Here is a 21,764-nt window from a genome sequence, read left to right on the forward strand (position 1 = left end):
ACTGACCAACCTCTCCTGGGGTTTGTGTCTCTCTGCTGCCCTCTGGTGGCTGTACAGAGCTACACACTTCTAATGCATCCCTCTATTCTGGTCACTGTGTGTGTTTGTAAGCTTTTCAACATGTGTCCACTTTTGTATGAAAACTGTGAACATTTTGGAGGGAAGAGAAGCTTATTATGGATGTTTTTCTCAGGATTTGACGCATTATAGGTTAAGCTTTTTCATCCAATTTCACTCCCTGCTACACAGAAACCAGAGTGACAAACACATAATGGTTAAAAAGAAGTGTTTGTGTTCAATGAATGTTTGTCATGCATCAGTTTGTCAGCGGAGGATGAAAAACTCACCAAAACCAGACGCTGCAGGTGGATCCATGTGTACATATAGTGTTATTTAAAAAGAAAACATACTTTTGTATGAAGGCTGTGTTCTATTGATGTGAATATCAGATGCTCTGATTGTACACTTTGTGCTGAGTGTGCATGTTTCCACAAGAAACACACTCCACATGTGACTGCTGTCATCCTCACTGTGTAACATTTGAATAAATACAAACCATGCTTGTCATTCTTTTGTGTTCGGATAAGAGAGCTTTATTTCTGTCCTATATCTATCCTTTAGCTTTACTTTTTATTATTATTAAATAAAATAAACATGAATGTGTTCATAAACAGCAGAAATCCCCTGTTTACTTCAAGCTGTTGGTTTGCTACTAGCGTGGTGTTGGTTTGGAAGAATAAAAGTAACTAAATACACTAGAGGAACTGAAGCATCAACCACGCAGGCGCAGGAGCGTCGAAGCGTGACGTCACGTCCGCAGGACTGCACTGATATCCTGCTCTATGCTCCCTTAAAATAACTTCAATACTCTTTAGAATTCATCATTTTCTGATCCCAAATTCCTCCAAAATACGATTACTCGATGATATTTAAGGCCGGTTAGCTCAGTTGGTTAGAGCGTGGTGCTAATAACGCCAAGGTCGCGGGTTCGATCCCCGTACGGGCCACTTACTTTTAAAGCACGAGATGAGTGTTTCTAAATGGAGGTTGGTGGCACTGGTCGTTATGTCTTATTCTCACAGCAGAACTTGTCTGATGCGTTTGGTGTGAACGCGCCAAAAACAGCAGATGTACATTCACAGTATATGGTGGAAGCGTCAGAGGTCCCACTACGCTCTCCGCTTCTCCTGTGCAGCGCGATTTGAAGCTTTTTGCGCAGCGGACACTTTTGCCATCAATCCAGTGCCTCCCAACATGGCCGACGCTGGAGTTAGGATTGTTGAACATTTGGGGCATATTGCGGCGCGTCGACCAATCAGGAGCGTTCTCCAACCGTGACGTATTCAGAATAATGAGAAGAGGAAAAAATCCTAACCGGAGACAAATGGACAGGCGCTTTTCTGATGGAATAGAACACCTGTAGTTGGTGTCCTGGTAGGAGATGCGAGTGCCGTCAAACTGGGCACGGGAGAGACGGAAGTAGCGCTGAAAGCGACTTTCGTCCAAGCTCAGCTCTGGTGAATCCAGAAACGGTGGCGAGGCACAGATAAAGCCAAGCCACTCTCTGGATAATGTAGAGCCGATGAACGGGGGTAGGAGGCGGCGTGTTCAGCAAGGAACTCCAAACTTTATTCTCCATTCACTCACACTTCTCTATAGCCCTCTAACATCACAGTGCACACACTGAGTCACACCAAAATACATTCAACACAATGTTCCCACCATATCACAGTCACTGGGTGAGTTATGAACGTAACTCATCGCCACAATATCATCCATTGTATGAACACTACCGGTAACAGAGAAGCCCCTCCTGTTGACGCGCGTCCCGAGCATCTTCGACGTTGGTGACAAGCGTGCGTATTCAATGAGCACAAGGCGCATGTTGTGAACGTACCGTGAGAGTGACATCACTCTGGGGAGACTCAAAGCATGCAGGGAAACATATACAGGTACATCTAAAAAAAATTACAATATCATGAAAAAGTTTACTATTTTTTGTCACTCATTTCAGAAAGTCAAAACCATATATGATATAGGCTCATGACACAAAGAGTGAAATATTTCAAGCCTTTATTTCCTGAAATTTAGATGATTATGGCTTACAGATATTGAAAACCCAAAATTCAGTGTGTTTGAAAATTAGAATATTACATAAGATCAATAATAAAGGAGATTTTAAACAAAAATGTAAGGATTCTGAAAAGTATGTTCATTTTTATGCTGTCAATACTTGATTAAAAAAAAAAAACATACTTTTGTATGAAGGCTGTGTTCTATTGATGTGAATATCAGATGCTCTGATTGTGCACTTTGTGCTGAGTGTGCAGGTTTCCACAAGAAACACACTCCACATGTGACTGCTGTCATCCTCATCCTCACTGTGTAACATTTGAATAAATACAAACCATGCTTGTCATTCTTTTGTGTTTGGATAAGAGAGCTTTATGTAGCGGTCAGTAGGGGGCTCTCTTTTCTCAATTAACTAGGTAAGACCACTTCCTGCCTACTGGAACCTGCTGCTGGCTGGTGACAGGTGTGTTTTTAATTGCTCCCTTTGTTTTTTAGCATTTTAACCTGCTTTTTAACACATCCTTCTGGTTTTAGAGCTATTTCCCCCCATTGTTTTGAGCAATTTGAAGGTAGGACAGGTGTTTTAATATTCAGTTTATACTTTGTGTATTTGGGTTTTAACATTTATCTTTTAATTTCAGATTTTATCCTGCTACTGTTTTGTTTAGAGTTTGTTTTTTAGGGTTTCTTTCTAGTTAAATCTGAGTGTATTTGATATATTTTTGTAAATTGTGGAAACCCTATTTTAGCTCTGCACCAGTAAAGTTATACAGTCTCTGGGTCTTTTAGGTCTTAGAGTTGTTTCCCTTGGGTGTGCTTGGGAGGGGGGAGTTGGCCCTTATTTCTGTTTTGCACTTAAGGCTTTTATTATTTAACGTGTGTTTGTGGGTAGAACTTTTTGGTTTGTTTGTGGTGGGGCTACTTCCTCTCAGCCGTCCTTGCTTAGTTATGTTTTAATCTTGTTTTATTTTTTCAGATTCTGTTTGGTCCTGGCTCAGGGGCTGTATGGTTTTATATGAATGTGTACTTTTAATCTTGACCATTGAGTAAAACCTAAATTTTAGTCATAGAAATAATTATTCTTTTTTTTTACCTTTTATGTTTACTCCTGGTCTTAATAAACTTTTATTCCATCATTTGAAAGCAATGTTTCTGCCTATTTTTTTTTTTACAAACTTATATGTGTCCTTGGATATTATTATTGCCTTAGTTATTTTAGCATTAGTTATTTTAAGTTCAGTCCCTCCTTGGTCACATTTATATCTGTCCTATATCTATCCTTTAGCTTTACTTTTTATTATTAATAAATAAAATAAACATGAATGTGTTCATAAACAGCAGAAATCCCCTGTTTACTTCAAGCTGTTGGTTTGCTACTAGCGTGGTGTTGGTTTGGAAGAATAAAAGTAACTAAATACACTAGGGGAACTGAAGCATCAACCACGCAGGCGCAGGAGCGTCGAAGCGTGACGTCACGTCCGCAGGACTGCACTGATATCCTGCTCTATGCTCCCTTAAAATAACTTCAATAATATCTAGAATTCATCATTTTCTGATCCCAAATTCCTCCAAAATACGATTGGTCAATGACTTTTAAGGCCGGTTAGCTCAGTTGGTTAGAGCGTGGTGCTAATAATGCCAAGGTCGGGGGTTCGATACCCGTACGGGCCAACTCCTTTTAAAGCACTAGATGAGTGTTTCTAAATGGAGGTTGGTGGCACTGGTCGTTATGTCTTATTCTCACAGGAGAACTTGTCTGATGCGTTTGGTGTGAACGCGCCGAAAACAGCAGATGTACATTCACAGTATATGGTGGAAGCGTCAGAGGTCCCACTGCGCTCTCCGCTTCTCCTGTGCGGCGCGATTTGAAGCTTTTCGCACGGCGGACACTTTTGCCATCAATCCAGTGCCTCCCAACATGGCCGACGCTGGAGTTAGGATTGTTGAACATTTGGGGCATATTGCGGCGCGTCGACCAATCAGGAGCATTCTCCAACCGTGACGTATTCAGAATAATGAGAAGAGGAAAAAATCCTAACCGGAGACAAATGGACAGGCGCTTTTCTGATGGAATAGAACACCTGTAGTTGGTGTCCTGGTAGGAGATGCGAGTGCCGTCAAACTGGGCACGGGAGAGACGGAAGTAGCGCTGAAAGCGACTTTCGTCAAAGCTCAGCTCTGGTGAATCCAGAAACGGTGGCGAGGCACAGATAAAGCCAAGCCACTCTCTGGATAATGTAGAGCCGATGAACGGGGGTAGGAGGCGGCGTGTTCAGCAAGGAACTCCAAACTTTATTCTCATTCACTCACACTTCTCTATAGCCCTCTAACATCACAGTGCACACACTGAGTCACACCAAAATACATTCAACACAATGTTCCCACCATATCACAGTCACTGGGTGAGTTATGAACGTAACTCATCGCCACAATATCATCCATTGTATGAACACTACCGGTAACAGAGAAGCCCCTCCTGTTGACGCGCGTCCCGAGCATCTTCGACGTTGGTGACAAGCGTGCGTATTCAATGAGCACAAGGCGCATGTTGTGAACGTACCGTGAGAGTGACATCACTCTGGGGAGACTCAAAGCATGCAGGGAAACGTATACAGGTACATCTAAAAAAAATTACAATATCATGAAAAAGTTTACTATTTTTTGTCACTCATTTCAGAAAGTCAAAACCATATATGATATAGGCTCATGACACAAAGAGTGAAATATTTCAAGCCTTTATTTCCTGAAATTTAGATGATTATGGCTTACAGATATTGAAAACCCAAAATTCAGTGTGTCTGAAAATTAGAATATTACATAAGATCAATAATAAAGGAGATTTTAAACAAAAATGTAAGGATTCTGAAAAGTATGTTCATTTTTATGCTGTCAATACTTGATTTAAAAAAACAACATACTTTTGTATGAAGGCTGTGTTCTATTGATGTGAATATCAGATGCTCTGATTGTACACTTTGTGCTGAGTGTGCAGGTTTCCACAAGAAACACACTCCACATGTGACTGCTGTCATCCTCATCCTCACTGTGTAACATTTGAATAAATACAAACCATGCTTGTCATTCTTTTGTGTTTGGATAAGAGAGCTTTATGTAGCGGTCAGTAGGGGGCTCTCTTTTCTCAATTAACTAGGTAAGGCCACTTCCTGCCTACTGGAACCTGCTGCTGGCTGGTGACAGGTGTGTTTTTAATTGCTCCCTTTGTTTTTTAGCATTTTAACCTGCTGTTTAACACATCCTTCTGGTTTTAGAGCTATTTCCCCCCATTGTTTTGAGCAATTTGAAGGTAGGACAGGTGTTTTAATATTCAGTTTATCCTTTGCGTATTTGGGTTTTAACATTTATCTTTTGTGGATATTATTCCAACCTCACTGCTTTTAAATGTTTTTGATGAAGTCGGTCCATGGTTGGTGAAACTGATCAACCTTTCACTTAAATCCGGCACAGTCCCCAGCTACTTTAAACACGCCCTAGTAAATCCCATTCTCAAAAAGCCTAATCTTGATCCAGGTCAGCCTATAAACTACCGGCCCATATCTAAGCTTCCCTTCATGTCAAAAATGATGGAAAAAGTGGTAGCCAAGCAGCTAACATCAATCATGGAAGATAATGATCTTTATGATAAATATCAATCTGGTTTTAGGTCGATCCACTCCACTGAAACTGCCCTTGTGAAGGTCTCCAGTGACGTGATGATGGCTGCTGATTCTGGTCGCTATACAGTTTTAACTTTATTGGATTTAACATCTGCTTTCGACACCGTAGATCACAACACACTGATCCATCGTCTCAAATCAGAAATGGGGTTTTCCGGTGCTGTACTACAGTGGTTTGCCTCGTATATAAATGGTAGAACTTTTAATGTGGCTTTTAATGATGTAATGTCCAATGTGTCCACCCTGTCATGTGGAGTACCCCAGGGCTCTGTTCTGGGGCCTGTTTTGTTTTTATTGTACCTGATGCCTCTTGGTCGGTTGATCCGTGGTTTTAAAAATGTTTCTTATCATTTTTATGCTGATGATATCCAGTTATACTGCTCTTTTAATGACTCAGAGTTTCACTTTTTACCTGAGTTCTTGGACTGTATCTCATGCATCAAAAACTGGTTTTCATCAAACTACCTCCAGATAAACCCCAACAAAACAGAAACTCTGATCATCGCCCCTGATAAAAAGATCCCACTTATTAAGAACTCTCTCGGTGATTTGGGTTCATCAGTGAAATCCAGCATCAGAAATCTTGGGGTTGTGTTTAACCAATCGATGTCTTTGGAGGGCCACTGTCGTCAACTGACTAAAAACTGTTTTTACCATCTGAGAAATATCTCAAAAGTGAGGCATCTACTGTCCAAACCTGATCTGGAACTGGTCATCCATGCTTTTATTTCGTCCCGCATTGACTACTGTAACTCAGTTTTTACCTGTTTTAATAAGTCGACCCTGTGTAAACTCCAAATGGTTCAAAATGCTGCTGCCAGACTTTTGACCGGTACGCCCAGAACATCACACATTACCCCGATACTTTCCTCCCTGCACTGGCTCCCTGTCAATTTCCGGATTGAATATAAAATACTGGTTCTAACATTCCGGGCTTTGCATGGCCAGGCTCCTCCATACATTTCAGACATGTTGTGTCCCTACACTTCAGGACGCAGCCTTCGATCCTCAGGTCAGGGTCAACTAAGGTTCCCAAAAACTAAATTTAAAACCAGAGGAGACCTGGCGTTCCAGGCTGCAGCCCCCAGACTCTGGAATGGTCTGCCCCAGTCTCTCCGGGAGATGAACTGCGTGGACACTTTTAAAAAACATTTGAAGACTTCGCTTTTCAAAAAAGCTTTTAGTTAACAAGATTTTATTTTAATTTTTACTGCCCTTTTATGATGCTACACATGTGATGTAAATGTATGTTTATTGTTTCTGTGTACAGCACTTTATGATTTTATCTGCGAAAAGCGCTTTATAAATAAATACTTACTTACTTACTTACTTATTTACTTACTTTTAATTTCAGATTTTATCCTGCTACTGTTTTGTTTAGAGTTTGTTTTTTAGGGTTTCTTTCTAGTTAAATCTGAGTGTATTTGATATCTTTTTGTAAATTGTGGAAACCCTATTTTAGCTCTGCACCAGTAAAGTTATACAGTCTCTGGGTCTTTTAGGTCTTAGAGTTGTTTCCCTTGGGTGTGCTTGGGAGGGGGGAGTTGGCCCTTATTTCTGTTTTGCACTTAAGGCTTTTATTATTTAACGTGTGTTTGTGGGTAGAACTTTTTGGTTTGTTTGGGGTGGGGCTACTTCCTCTCCAGCCGTCCTTGCTTAGTTATGTTTTAATCTTGTTTTATTTTTTCAGATTCTGTTTGGTCCTGGCTCAGGGGCTGTAAGGTTTTATATGAATGTGTACTTTTAATATTGACCATTGAGTAAAACCTAAATTTTAGTCATAGAAATAAATATTCTTTTTTAACCTTTTATGCTTACTCCTGGTCTTAATAAACTTTTATTCCATCATTTGAAAGCACTGTCTCCGCCTATTTTTTTTTTTTACAAACTTATATGTGTCCTTGGATATTATTATTGCCTTAGTTATTTTAGCATTAGTTATTTTAAGTTCAGTCCCTCCTTGGTCACATTTATATCTGTCCTATATCTATCCTTTAGCTTTACTTTTTATTATTAATAAATAAAATAAACATGAATGTGTTCATAAACAGCAGAAATCCCCTGTTTACTTCAAGCTGTTGGTTTGCTACTAGCGTGGTGTTGGTTTGGAAGAATAAAAGTAACTAAATACACTAGGGGAACTGAAGCATCAACCACGCAGGCGCAGGAGCGTCGAAGCGTGACGTCACGTCACGTCCGCAGGACTGCACTGATATCCTGCTCTATGCTCCCTTAAAATAACTTCAATAATCTTTAGAATTCATCATTTTCTGATCCCAAATTCCTCCAAAATACGATTACTCGATGATCTTTAAGGCCGGTTAGCTCAGTTGGTTAGAGCGTGGTGCTAATAACGCCAAGGTCGCGGGTTCGATCCCCGTACGGGCTACTTCCTTTTAAAGCACTAGATGAGTGTTTCTAAATGGAGGTTGGTAGTCGTTATGTCTTATTCTCACAGCAGAACTAGTCTGAGAGTGACATCACTCTGAGGAGACTCTAAAAAAAATTATCATATAATGAATAACGTTACTATTTTTTGTCACTCATTTCCATATATGATTTAGGCTCATGACACAGAAAAATATTTCAATACTTTATTTTTTGAAATTTAGATGATTATGGCTTAAAGAAAATGAAAACCCCAAATATAGTGTCTCTGAAAACTATAACACTACATAAAATTTATTTAAAAAAAGGAGTATTGAGTGCATAGAAATTAACATACTTTTCAGAAGCCTTACATTTTTTTTTTAAATATTCTTTTTTATTTTTCTTATGTAATGTTCTAATTTTCTGACACTGAATATTAAGTTTTCTGTAAGCCATAAACATCAAAATTTCAAAAAATTAAGGGTTGAAATATTTCACTCATGAGCCTATATCAGGGGTCTGTAACCTACGGCTCTGGAGCCTCATGTGGCTCTTTGACTCATATGCAATGGCTCCCTATAGTTTTAAAAAAAAACTATTGAAATAAAGTTACTTTTTTTTACAGAGGTTATTATTGATTAATGATAAATAAAATTAAGATATAACAATTTAACCTAAAATAAATCAGGTTGTGCAATGACTCAGCATTTTCCTACTGGTAAGATAACTAAACCAACAAAAAAAACCCTATTCTGGAAGAAAATACAGATTTGAATTGTGTGGGAACAGATTCATTTGTGTGGCAAGAAATTACAAGTGTTGACCACATGATCATGTGTTCTAAAATTACTTTTTAACTAAGAAAAACTTTCTTTATATAACATTGTGTTCATGTAAACTGAAATGTGTAAGAATTTGAAGATGCAAGATAATGTTTTATTTCTTGATGTCAATTTATTATTGTTTTTTTTATTTTAAACTGTTTTGAATTTGCCATTTACATGATCAATATATATCAAATCATTTTAAATCCAACATTATTCTGTATAATTTTAACTGTATAGAATTTAATACACTGTATTGTCTTCATTGAGAAGGTATTTTTTTCGGCTTCAGGTGAGATGAGGTCAAATGTGTCCTTGTACAGTAAAGGTTGCAGACCCCTGGCCTATGTCATATATGGCTTTAACTTTCTGAAATGAGTGACAAAAAATATTTAACTTTTTCATGATATTCTAACTTTTTTAGCTGTACCTGTATAAGCCTGCTCAACTATGTCTACTCTCACCTGGACAAGCCGGCGAGCACTGTGAGAGTTATGTTTTTTACTTTTCCAGTGCTTTTAACAACATCCGTTCGGCTCTACGGGGTGAGAAGCTGACAGAGATGCAGGTTGACTCCTCCCTTGTGTCCTGGATTGTGGATTACTTAACTCAGGGCTGCCAAGTTTCAGACAATGACAAGAGTGAGACTTTGGTGACCTGAGGTGTGTTCCATAAAGGCAGGTTAACAAACTCTGAGTCTATCCATAAACTCTGGGTCAACATACCCTGCGATGGGAAACTCTGGGTATCGGATTCCATTACAGCTGGTATGAAGTGGGTTAATCTACCCTGAGTATGTAAACCTTGGGTTACTTACGTGCACGCGCGCGACAAAAAGCCATCATCAATGGATTAGAGATTTAATCGAGCTGCCATGGCAACCAAACGGAAAATAGTGATTTATTCACCCTAATGGGTGAAATAAGCTGGTGTTTGAGGAATATGAGCCTGTTCTAAAGGTGTGTTCAGTCTTCAGTGACTATAGTGGCTTAAATCACCCGTAATTAGTCACACTTTTTGGTCACTTCATCACTTTATTGCTTCAGTGACATGACGAGCGGTGAATAATATGAATAAAATGTGTCTGAGTAGACGTGTCAGCAGCATAGGATGTCTGCATAGAGAGCCCTCCTGTTACACTGGATATAAAGACAGTAAATGCCGCTTGATATAGAATCAATTATATTGATTTTTTATGTAATATTGTCGCCAGAGTCCTCTCAACGTCCTAAAGAATGTCATAAAATAAACACTGAAGGGGGACGCTAACACGAAACTCGTAACTTTCAAGCGCAGCGTCACAGTTCATTGAGCCATCATAACTTCAAAGACGCATGATCTACAGATTTAACTGTATAAGAATATAAAACAACACTCGAGCCTTAAAAGTGGATTTAATTAAATTATCATCTCCTCCTTTATATTATCCACAGGTTTGTATTCAGTGAACTTTACTAAAGACGTCAGTAGATGTTTTAATGTAGATCAACCTCTCAGTGACTTTAACATAATGATCTATATCCACAATGTTAGAAAGAAAACTACCGTTTGCACAAAAAAAAAAAAAAACAAAATGTAAAGCAACACATTAGTAATGATGTGAACACGTCTGTGGTGTGTGACGTTACTAATGTGTTTCAGAGAAAAGTAGTAAAGTTTATTAAAATGTTCAGAAACGGTGTTCAGGTGGGCGGAGCCAGGTAGAAACCCAGGGTTTCTTTGATAAAACCTGCCAGCGACCAGGTTTAGTTCACGGACAATGTTGCCATGGTAACATACTCAGAGAGAACATACCTCATGTTTAGGAATGAGATACTCAGAGTTTCCCTCATTTGAGCCTGAACATACTCAGAGTTTGAACATAACCCGCTTTATGGAATACCCCTCTGGTGTATTCCTGCAAAAAAAAAGTGTCCTTTATTAACATGGCTTTGTCCTGTTTTAACGTTGATTTCTACCTTCAGACAGATGTTCTCACCTCCATTCCAGCAGCTCTCCCTGCACTATGGCCTCCTAATGCTAAATTAGAAATGAAAACAAACAAGAATTTTTACACAATATGTAGCTGCCGTCAGAGTTTTTATCATAAAGGGCGGTTAGTAGTTTTCATATTCAGTTTAGTGGTACATTTCATATTTACACATTCATGTTACAGAGAGATTCAGGGGGAGAGCTTATTTTTTGTTCCGCTTTGTTGTGTTGCTGGGGGAAATATGTAGCTGTGGCACTCCAGAGCAGCACAAGGTGTCTGAGAGATGTGGATAAAACGACATTAAAGGTTGTCATTTAAGAAGAATTCAGTTATTCCCTTGGAGTTGATGCGGCCAATGAGGTATTTTATTTGTGAAATGTGTAATATGTGTGTGTTTTTTTCATTAGTTAATTAAAGTTTGTATTTTATTTTCATAGTTCTGACGGCATGGAATGCGACATGTAAAGACGTGTTAATAAATGGCTGTTTAATACAAACGAACTAAGTTGAGCCTTGATTGAACTCGGAGGGAGCAACACAATACATTTATTTGTCAGTATTTCATTTCAACCAACTGTCCATCATTTATCTGGGGACATGTCTCATGTTGTAGGTGTTTGTCACAGATGTTGATGATGACAGAGGCAGGAGGCTCCCACTTAAAACACTGTGGCCCAAGGCAGTGCTACCTTTACCTCAGCTCTCCTTGTCTGCAACAGAAAGGAAGTCATTAAAAAGATAATCATGTAAAAAACATTAAGTGATTTTTAATTGAATGAATGTCTTGAGTTTTAATTAATTTAAGTTAATGACTAGCACACACACACACACACACACACACACACACACACACACACACACACACACACACACACACACACACACACACACACACACACACACACACACACACACACACACACACACACACACACACGGGTGGGCAATATGGGGGGGAAAAAAAAGATCACATCACAATTTTTTCTTTGTAAAATCACAATACGATTTTTTTTCATTCAAATCTTTCAGACTATTTTAAAGTTATTTACCAATAACCAATTCACCTACTTAAAATCATTTCCCTGAATGGGAAAAAATGAATAAAAGATCATTTAAGACAAGGTCATTTTCTTTTTTTTTCTTTTTTTTAATTTATTTTTATTTAAAAAAAAAAAAACAAGGTCATTTTCAAATATTTTTTTAAATCGTAAGTAAGCACTTTATCAAACTGGTTTCAAGTACAATTAACATCCAACAAAAAGGCTGACATGTTATTTTAGTCACACAGTCGTTTTACTTTGTTAAACTAAAGTAGTGTAGCATTAGCATTAGCATCACTTGCTACATAACAAGGCAGTATATCAGTCTAGTGATTTGTATTTGTTATTGAGGTAACACACTCATATTAATAAAATTCTACTTTAAACAGTGTTTGAACGCCTCATTTCACACAGTTTAGACAATCATATCTATTACAAGATAAAACATTACTGCTTTGGTTACATTAGGCCTGGGTAATATGGACCAATATTCATATATTAATATTTTTCCTCAAAATGGCAATAGGTGATATAAACCATTACTTTTTTTATCAATAGATTTACAAGAAAAACAATAATGGGTCAAAGTCATTTCTGCCTTGTTTAAGCGCTTAATAATTAATCATTGAATGTAACGCTAACATGCTGACTAGCAAATTGTGTGATTTGGCAGAGAAAAAAAAACTTTTGGATGTTCTGTGTATGTTAAAATGTGAACTACAGACGGTTCTACGATCTCATGTTTTAATCTTTAACGATCTAATATCATCAGATCGCACGCCCTTATACACACGTGAGTGAGTGAGAGAGAAAGAGACACACACACAAAATGTTATTTTTTTAGATGAGTAAACTAACACTATAACAAACACACACACAGCAATATAAAGCGAACAAAATTGGGTAGTTAAATACCATCTCCGACTGCGTCTGTCTACTTGAAACACTTTTTGAAAGCATGTCGAAGAGTCGGTGAGTGTTGTGAGAGGTGTCAGAGACTGCTCATCAAGACCCGCCTTACGTTGCTTCTGATTGGTTCATTATTGTGTGATGCCTGCCGTGGTTTTTTAGATTTAGGCACAAGGAGACATGGATTGGTTATCTCGGTCAGTCAATCAGAGTTACTTGAGCTACGGCAAGCCGTGAGGACCAAAGTTCATTATCATTAAAAAAACTAGAGTATTGAATGGGGAAATATAAGTGTGAGAAATGTCAAGTGTGGCGTGTGGTGTGAGAATGCGTCAAATTGCGTGACTGTCACACTCAAAGTGTGAGGTTTGGCAGCTCTGCTTAACTGGCAGACCATAGTATGTACGCCTGAGACACTGTGTGTCTGACAAAGTGGTCAGCAACACTGGGGCCCCTCAAGGGACTGTCCTCTCCCCCTTTCTCTTCACCACCTACACCACGTACTTCAACTACTACACTGAGACCTGTGATCTCCAGAAGTTCTCAGATGACTCTGCAGGGTTGGATGTATCAGGGAGGGGGATGAAGTGGAGTACAGGGCTGCTGTGGACAGCTTTGTCACATGGAGTGAGCTGAAGCATTTACAGCTCAATGGCCACATTTACATGGGAGCTTTAATTCCTCTTTAAAGCGGAATAAAAGTTAATTCCTCTTTAACCTGACCTTGTAAACACATAATACCTAATGCTAATTTAATTCTAAATTAAAGTTAATTCCTAATTAAAGTTATTTCCGAATTAGGTGGCTGGTTTATTCCATTTTTAATTCTGAATTAGAAAATTCCTCTTTCTTGTAAACTCTTCACTTGCCTAATTCCACTTTAAGTTCATTCGGATCATTTTGTGGCGTTGACCGGCGGGTGACGACATATCTATCTTTACCAGGGAACTAATATGTATTCCTGGTGATTGTTTTCCAGACTTTTACTGGGCTTTTTTTTTTTACCGGTGATTAGGTCGTATCTCCTTCCGCTCCATGGTCCAAACTGAAATCGTGTGTTATTGTCGAGCTGCTGCCTCAAAACTACATTCAAAATAAAGGTGAAAACAGTTCTCAATAAATGGTTTGTTGTGTCTTTTTCCTGATAGACGTGATACATCACGTTCTCCCCCTGTCCAATCAGAGCCTTCCCAACCCCCAGACCTAAAGCGGAATAAACCTGTTTTCCATGTAAACACGAAGCAGAGCACTTTAACTCAGAATGATTTAATTCGGAATAAATAAGTCCGAATTAAAAAACATCATGAAACCATGGCCAATGTGACAAAGACCTGTGACCTGAGGAGAACCAAGAGACCTGTCAGCCCTGTCTCCATCCAGGGGGTCAGTGTGGACATTATGGAGGAGTACAAATACCCGGAAGTGGTGTATGACAATAAATTGGACTGGGTGAAGAACACTGACTCCCTCTACAGGAAGGGCCAAAGCCACCTCTATTTTCTGAGACGGCTGAGGTCCTTCAACATGGGCAGAAAATTGCTGAGGATGTTCTAGTCTGTGGTGGCGAGTGCGATCCTCTATGCTGTTGTTTACTGGGAGAGCAGACGGAGGGTCGGAGACGCCAACAGACTCATCCGCAAGGCCTGTGACGTTGTGGGGAAGAAACTGGACTCTCTGACAGTGGTGACAGAGAGGAGGAGCCTGTTCAAGGTGAAGGCCATCTTGGTCAATGAGTCCCACCCACTCTGTGATGTGCTGGTCAACCACAGGATCACCTTCAGCACAAGGTTGATCCAACTACAGTGCTCAACAGAACGCCACAGGAAATCATTCCTGCCTGTAGCGATGAAACTGTATAATGCATCACTGCAACCTCACACCTTTGATTGTTGTATACTGTATCTGTATTTTATTTGTATATTTGTATTGTTATTATCGTTTATCTTATTTTAATATATGTTGTACATTTTTTTAGTTTAGAGTTTATTCTTTTTATTTGTAATACTTTTGTGAGTAATATTTCACAAGTAATTTCCTCCTGCAATAAATAAAATACTTCTGATTTTGATCTATATTGGGATCTATAATCCAATAAACAAATAAACACGTGTTCATTCACTTTGAAAACATAAAAATAAACAAAAATGAATTACAATTAGCAAAAAATTCATTTTCCGGTAGTGCGCATGCACATATATAAGCATATACAATTTCAGTACGACGTGAACTCGGTACATGACACCGGCATCTAGTGGATCAAAATTCAGTTTGGCCCGTACGGGGATCGAACCCGCGACCTTGGCGTTATTAGCACCACGCTCTAACCAACTGAGCTAACCGGCCTTAAATATCATCGAGTAATCGTATTTTGGAGGAATTTGGGATCAGAAAAAGATGAATTCTACAGATTATTAAAGTTATTTTAAGGGAGCATAGAGCAGGATATCAGTGCGGTCCTGCGGACGTGACGTCACGCTTCGACGCTCCTGCGCCTGCGTGGTTGATGCTTCAGTTCCCCTAGTGTATTTAGTTACTTTTATTCTTCCAAACCAACACCACGCTAGTAGCAAACCAACAGCTTGAAGTAAACAGGGGATTTCTGCTGTTTATGAACACATTCATGTTTATTTTATTTATTAATAATAAAAAGTAAAGCTAAAGGATAGATATAGGACAGATATAAATGTGACCAAGGAGGGACTGAACTTAAAATAACTAATGCTAAAATAACTAAGGCAATAATAATATCCAAGGACACATATAAGTTTGTAAAAAAAAAATAGGCAGAAACATTGCTTTCAAACGATGGAATAAAAGTTTATTAAGACCAGGAGTAAACATAAAAGGTAAAAAAAGAATATTTATTTCTATGACTAAAATTTAGGTTTTACTCAATGGTCAAGATTAAAAGTACACATTCATATAAAACCATACAGCCCCTGAGCCAGGACCAAACAGAATCTGAAAAAATAAAACAAGATTAAAACATAACTAAGCAAGGACGGCTGAGAGGAAGTAGCCCCACCACAAACAAACCAAAAAGTTCTACCCACAAACACACGTTAAATAATAAAAGCCTTAAGTGCAAAACAGAAATAAGGGCCAACTCCCCCCTCCCAAGCACACCCAAGGGAAACAACTCTAAGACCTAAAAGACCCAGAGACTGTATAACTTTACTGGTGCAGAGCTAAAATAGGGTTTCCACAATTTACAAAAATATATCAAATACACTCAGATTTAACTAGAAAGAAACCCTAAAAAACAAACTCTAAACAAAACAGTAGCAGGATAAAATATGAAATTAAAAGATAAATGTTAAAACCCAAATACACAAAGTATAAACTGAATATTAAAACACCTGTCCTACCTTCAAATTGCTCAAAACAATGGGGGGAAATAGCTCTAAAACCAGAAGGATGTGTTAAAAAGCAGGTTAAAATGCTAAAAAACAAAGGGAGCAATTAAAAACACACCTGTCACCAGCCAGCAGCAGGTTCCAGTAGGCAGGAAGTGGTCTTACCTAGTTAATTGAGAAAAGAGAGCCCCCTACTGACCGCTACATAAAGCTCTCTTATCCAAACACAAAAGAATGACAAGCATGGTTTGTATTTATTCAAATGTTACACAGTGAGGATGAGGATGACAGCAGTCACATGTGGAGTGTGTTTCTTGTGGAAACCTGCACACTCAGCACAAAGTGCACAATCAGAGCATCTGATATTCACATCAATAGAACACAGCCTTCATACAAAAGTATGTTTTTTTTTTTTAATCAAGTATTGACAGCATAAAAATGAACATACTTTTCAGAATCCTTACATTTTTGTTTAAAATCTCCTTTATTATTGATCTTATGTAATATTCTAATTTTCCGACACACTGAATTTTGGGTTTTCACTATCTGTAAGCCATAATCATCAAAATTTCAGGAAATAAAGGCTTGAAATGTTTCGCTCTTTGTGTCATGAGCCTATATCATATATGGTTTTGACTTTCTGAAATGAGTGACAAAAAATAGTAAACTTTTTCATGATATTGTAATTTTTTTAGATGTACCTGTATACGTTTCCCTGCATGCTTTGAGTCTCCCCAGAGTGATGTCACTCTCACGGTACGTTCACAACATGCGCCTTGTGCTCATTGAATACGCACGCTTGTCACCAACGTCGAAGATGCTCGGGACGCGCGTCAACAGGAGGGGCTTCTCTGTTACCGGTAGTGTTCATACAATGGATGATATTGTGGCAATGAGTTACGTTCATAACTCACCCAGTGACTGTGATATGGTGGGAACATTGTGTTGAATGTATTTTGGTGTGACTCAGTGTGTGCACTGTGATGTTAGAGGGCTATAGAGAAGTGTGAGTGAATGAGAATAAAGTTTGGAGTTCCTTGCTGAACACGCCGCCTCCTACCCCCGTTCATCGGCTCTACATTATCCAGAGAGTGGCTTGGTTTTATTTGCGCCTCGCCACCGTTTCTGGATTCACCAGAGCTGAGCTCGGACGAAAGTCGCTTTCAGCGCTACTTCCGTCTCTCCCGTGCCCAGTTTGACGACCTGCTGACCCGCATCGGCACTCGCATCTCCTACCAGGACACCAACTACAGGTGTTCTATTCCATCAGAAAAGCGCCTGTCCATTTGTCTCCGGTTAGGATTTTTTCCTCTTCTCATTATTCTGAATACGTCACGGTTGGAGAACGCTCCTGATTGGTCGACGCGCCGCAATAGGCCCCAAAAGTTCAAGAATCCTAACTCCAGCGTCGGCCAAGTTGGGAGGCACTGGATTGATGGCAAAAGTGTCCGCCGCGCGAAAAGCTTCAAATTGCGCTGCACAGGAGAAGCGGAGAGCGTAGTGGGACCTCTGACGCTTCCACCATATACTGTGAATGTACATCTGCTGTTTTCAGCGCGTTCACACCAAACGCATCAGACAAGTTCTCCTGTGAGAATAAGACATAACGACCAGTGCCACCAACCTCCATTTAGAAACACTCATCTCGTGCTTTAAAAGTTAGTGGCCCGTACGGGGATCGAACCCGCGACCTTGGCGTTATTAGCACCACGCTCTAACCAACTGAGCTAACCGGCCTTAAATATCATCGAGTAATCGTATTTTGGAGGAATTTGGGATCAGAAAATGATGAATTCTAGAGATTATTGAAGTTATTTTAAGGGAGCATAGAGCAGGATATCAGTGCAGTCCTGCGGACGTGACGTCACGCTTCGACCCTCCTGCGCCTGCGTGGTTGATGCTTCAGTTCCTCTAGTGTATTTAGTTACTTTTATTCTTCCAAACCAACACCACGCTAGTAGCAAACCAACAGCTTGAAGCAAACAGGGGATTTCTGCTGTTTATGAACACATTCATGTTTATTTTATTTATTAATAATAAAAAGTAAAGCTAAAGGACAGATATAGGACAGATATAAATGTGACCAAGGAGGGACTGAACTTAAAATAACTAATGCTAAAATAACTAAGGCAATAATAATATCCAAGGACACATATAAGTTTGTAAAAAAAAAACAGGCAGAAACATTGCTTTCAAACGATGGAATAAAAGTTTATTAAGACCAGGAGTAAGCATAAAAGGTAAAAAAAAGAATATTTATTTCTATGACTAAAATTTAGGTTTTACTCAATGGTCAAGATTAAAAGTACACATTCATATAAAACCATACAGCCCCTGAGCCAGGACCAAACAGAATCTGAAAAAATAAAACAAGATTAAAACATAACTAAGCAAGGACGGCTGAGAGGAAGTAGCTCCACCACAAACAAACCAAAAAGTTCTACCCACAAACACACGTTAAATAATAAAAGCCTTAAGTGCAAAACAGAAATAAGGGCCAACTCCCCCCTCCCAAGCACACCCAAGGGAAACAACTCTAAGACCTAAAAGACCCAGAGACTGTATAACTTTACTGGTGCAGAGCTAAAATAGGGTTTCCACAATTTACAAAAATATATCAAATACACTCAGATTTAACTAGAAAGAAACCCTAAAAAACAAACTCTAAACAAACAGTAGCAGGATAAAATCTGAAATTAAAAGATAAATGTTAAAACCCAAATACACAAAGTATAAACTGAATATTAAAACACCTGTCCTACCTTCAAATTGCTCAAAACAATGGGGGGAAATAGCTCTAAAACCAGAAGGATGTGTTAAACAGCAGGTTAAAATGCTAAAAAACAAAGGGAGCAATTAAAAACACACCTGTCACCAGCCAGCAGCAGGTTCCAGTAGGCAGGAAGTGGTCTTACCTAGTTAATTGAGAAAAGAGAGCCCCCTACTGACCGCTACATAAAGCTCTCTTATCCAAACACAAAAGAATGACAAGCATGGTTTGTATTTATTCAAATGTTACACAGTGAGGATGAGGATGACAGCAGTCACATGTGGAGTGTGTTTCTTGTGGAAACCTGCACACTCAGCACAAAGTGCACAATCAGAGCATCTGATATTCACATCAATAGAACACAGCCTTCATACAAAAGTATGTTTTTTTTTTTTAATCAAGTATTGACAGCATAAAAATGAACATACTTTTCAGAATCCTTACATTTTTGTTTAAAATCTCCTTTATTATTGATCTTATGTAATATTCTAATTTTCCGACACACTGAATTTTGGGTTTTCACTATCTGTAAGCCATAATCATCTAAATTTCAGGAAATAAAGGCTTGAAATATTTCACTCTTTGTGTCATGAGCCTATATCATATATGGTTTTGACTTTCTGAAATGAGTGACAAAAAATAGTAAACTTTTTCATGATATTGTAATTTTTTGAGATGTACCTGTATACGTTTCCCTGCATGCTTTGAGTCTCCCCAGAGTGATGTCACTCTCACAGTACGTTCACAACATGCGCCTTGTGCTCATTGAATACGCACGCTTGTCACCAACGTCGAAGATGCTCGGGACGCGCGTCAACAGGAGGGGCTTCTCTGTTACTGGTAGTGTTCATACAATGGATGATATTGTGGCGATGAGTTACGTTCATAACTCACCCAGTGACTGTGATATGGTGGGAACATTGTGTTGAATGTATTTTGGTGTGACTCAGTGTGTGCACTGTGATGTTAGAGGGCTATAGAGAAGTGTGAGTGAATGAGAATAAAGTTTGGAGTTCCTTGCTGAACACGCCGCCTCCTACCCCCGTTCATCGGCTCTACATTATCCAGAGAGTGGCTTGGTTTTATTTGCGCCTCGCCACCGTTTCTGGATTCACCAGAGCTGAGCTCGGACGAAAGTCGCTTTCAGCGCTACTTCCATCTCTCTCGTGCCCAGTTTGACGGCACTCGCATCTCCTACCAGGACACCAACTACAGGTGTTCTATTCCATCAGAAAAGCGCCTGTCCATTTGTCTCCGGTTAGGGTTTTTTCCTCTTCTCATTATTCTGAATACGTCACGGTTGGAGAACGCTCCTGATTGGTCGACGCGCCGCAATAGGCCCCAAAAGTTCAAGAATCCTAACTCCAGCGTCGGCCAAGTTGGGAGGCACTGGATTGATGGCAAAAGTGTCCGCTGCGCGAAAAGCTTCAAATTGCGCTGCACAGGAGAAGCGGAGAGCGCAGTGGGACCTCTGACGCTTCCACCATATACTGTGAATGTACATCTGCTGTTTTCGGCGCGTTCACACCAAACGCATCAGACAAGTTCTCCTGTGAGAATAAGACATAACGACCAGTGCCACCAACCTCCATTTAGAAACACTCATCTCGTGCTTTAAAAGTTAGTGGCCCGTACGGGGATCGAACCCGCGACCTTGGCGTTATTAGCACCACGCTCTAACCAACTGAGCTAACCGGCCTTTAATGTCATCCTTTAATTGTATTTTAGAGGAATTTGGGATCAGAAAATGATGAATTCTAGAGATTATTGAAGTTATTTTAAGGGAGCATAGAGCAGAATATCAGTGCAGTCCTGCGGACGTGACGTCACGCTTCGACGCTCCTGCGCCTGCGTGGTTGATGCTTCAGTTCCCCTAGTGTATTTAGTTACTTTTATTCTTCCAAACCAACACCACGCTAGTAGCAAACCAACAGCTTGAAGTAAACAGGGGATTTCTGCTGTTTATGAACACATTCATGTTTATTTTATTTAATAATAATAAAAAGTAAAGCTAAAGGATAGATATAGGACAGATATAAATGTGACCAAGGAGGGACTGAACTTAAAATAACTAATGCTAAAATAACTAAGGCAATAATAATATCAAAGGACACACATAAGTTTGTAAAAAAAAAAAAGGCAGAGACAGTGCTTTCAAACGATGGAATAAAAGTTTATTAATACCAGGAGTAAACATAAAAGGTAAAAAAAGAATATTTATTTCTATGACTAAAATTTAGGTTTTACTCAATGGTCAAGATTAAAAGTACACATTCAACTTTGGCTAAAACCATTTCTTTCTCCTCTCTGGTTTGGTTGGAAAGTCTTACAATTTCACTCTTTTTCTGCAAACCATTATGGAAACTACACACACACCATGTATGAAAGTATTTCATGTTTCTGACTTTGTGACATTTAGTTAATGAATTAATCTTGGTGCTTAAGTTCAGCGTAAAAATCTATTTTCATATATGTATAAACATAATACATATGTTTTCAATGTGTCCTGTCTGGGTGTGGTGTGTTTTTTAATGAGCCCTTTTTTCAGATTTCTGCAAGTTAAAGATATATTTCTGCCCTTTGCAAAACAAAAGGTAGACAGTGAAGTTATTCTGAATTTGTAAATATTATGTATTCATGTATATATAGTGTTAATTTCATGTATTTGCAATGGATTTCCTGGACAAAGCAACAGCATCATGCTGCTAATGCTAATCCTCCTCTGACTCGTTGTGCTGTCACTTACCGATCATTGATAGTCACCTGTCAGACTCAT

The 21,764-nt window shown here is 39.1% G+C and overlaps 5 non-coding genes across 5 annotated transcripts; 2 read left to right on the forward strand and 3 right to left on the reverse strand.

The window, feature by feature from the left end:
* Positions 1-933: 933 nt before the first annotated feature.
* Positions 934-1,007, forward strand: trnai-aau (transfer RNA isoleucine (anticodon AAU)). Its single transcript has one exon. It is a non-coding gene; the product is annotated as a tRNA-Ile (tRNA).
* Positions 1,008-8,062: 7,055 nt separating this feature from the next.
* Positions 8,063-8,136, forward strand: trnai-aau (transfer RNA isoleucine (anticodon AAU)). Its single transcript has one exon. It is a non-coding gene; the product is annotated as a tRNA-Ile (tRNA).
* A 6,995-nt stretch (positions 8,137-15,131) lies between these two features.
* On the reverse strand, positions 15,132-15,205 carry trnai-aau (transfer RNA isoleucine (anticodon AAU)). Its single transcript has one exon. It is a non-coding gene; the product is annotated as a tRNA-Ile (tRNA).
* Positions 15,206-17,881: 2,676 nt separating this feature from the next.
* trnai-aau (transfer RNA isoleucine (anticodon AAU)) lies at positions 17,882-17,955 on the reverse strand. Its single transcript has one exon. It is a non-coding gene; the product is annotated as a tRNA-Ile (tRNA).
* Positions 17,956-20,613: 2,658 nt separating this feature from the next.
* On the reverse strand, positions 20,614-20,687 carry trnai-aau (transfer RNA isoleucine (anticodon AAU)). The gene has a single exon. It is a non-coding gene; the product is annotated as a tRNA-Ile (tRNA).
* Between the last annotated feature and the right edge of the window lie 1,077 nt (positions 20,688-21,764).

This window comes from Gouania willdenowi, chromosome 13, assembly GCF_900634775.1.
Source record: "Gouania willdenowi chromosome 13, fGouWil2.1, whole genome shotgun sequence".
Taxonomy (NCBI): Eukaryota; Metazoa; Chordata; class Actinopteri; order Blenniiformes; family Gobiesocidae; genus Gouania; species Gouania willdenowi.